Source organism: Pediculus humanus, genomic scaffold, assembly GCF_000006295.1.
Source record: "Pediculus humanus corporis 1103172107616 genomic scaffold, whole genome shotgun sequence".
Taxonomy (NCBI): Eukaryota; Metazoa; Arthropoda; class Insecta; order Psocodea; family Pediculidae; genus Pediculus; species Pediculus humanus.
The window spans coordinates 14,660-15,973 of NW_002987230.1; positions in this window are offsets into that span (position 1 = coordinate 14,660).

Genomic DNA, 1,314 nt, shown 5'->3' on the forward strand with positions numbered 1-1,314 from the left:
CATTACCAGTGATTCTGGAGTAGATGAATCTGAAGAGTGGATACTTATTCTCTTCAGAGGACAATTCGATAGCATTATCACAATCATCAATAAATGCGTTAAGTTGGTTCCTTTCTCCGGAAAAGAAATTAGGAATTAGACTACACAAGAATTCAAGGGATATTTGGGATGGGTCGAAAACAGGTTGATCAAGTTTAGGCATTGTTCACAAAATGAGTTACCTATTAACTACTACTTACAGTATAAAGAAATCTGATAAAGAGTTAAAACCCACCAACATGAAACGAATTACTTAAGAATTCTCCGGTTTCTTGTCGTTCAGAATGATCCTTCATCGACTGCGCCAAAATTTTAATATGTTATATTCGGTTCGTTCTTTATTTTTGTAAGTAATGAACAAGCACTTAAAACTATCACTAACAAAACTAATATTAATAAACAAGAACTTATTACAGCTAGACTAAAAATCAAATGAACCAACGCCAAGCTGTGTAGCTTGCCTATATTACTTTGGTCTTTCGTCAGTCAACTGTTTCGAATGTTCGAGCAAACACTTGCAAATAAAATAAAAGAAGAACAATTTGAGTTCGTCGCCAGTCTTTTGTTTATAAAAAGTTGAAAATGTGAATATTGAGTACGGGATCATAACAATATATATAAAAAAATAAATAAATTATTATTATTATTGTTACAATTCGATGTTTTACTACGTGTTAAACGAAAAAACATGTGTATATGTATGTTTATATTAAATAATAATAATAATAATAATATATGTTGCATTTATATAACTTGTAATAATAATAATAATAATAATAATAATAGAATAATAATTATTTTTGTTTTGTTATTAATAATAATAACACTAGTAATTTTTTTTTTTTTTTTATTATTATTATTAGTCGACGAAAATTATTTTTATCGGTTGTTGTTGTTGTTGTTTGTTGTTACCAATAAAATTTTCGAAGCAAAAAAAAAAAAAAAAAAAAAAAGTCCGCGTATTATTAATAATTTAACGATATGGTTTTTTTTTTTTTTTTTTTTTTGGAAAATACATAAAATTTTTTAATGTTTCTCAACAGCCTACTCTAATGAAAATTTTCACAGAGCCCCCCACTCACCCTCCACCCCGTGGCAAAAAAAATTTTCGGTTTATTAAAAATAATAATAATATGTGTCATCAGAACTATTTTCCAAAAAAAAAAAAAAAAAAAAAATGGCGTTTTTTTTTTTTTTTTTTTTTTTTTTTTCCCTTCGTTTACCCCAAGTAATTTATAAAACCATGAAAACTATAAAAAAAAAAAAAAAAAAAAA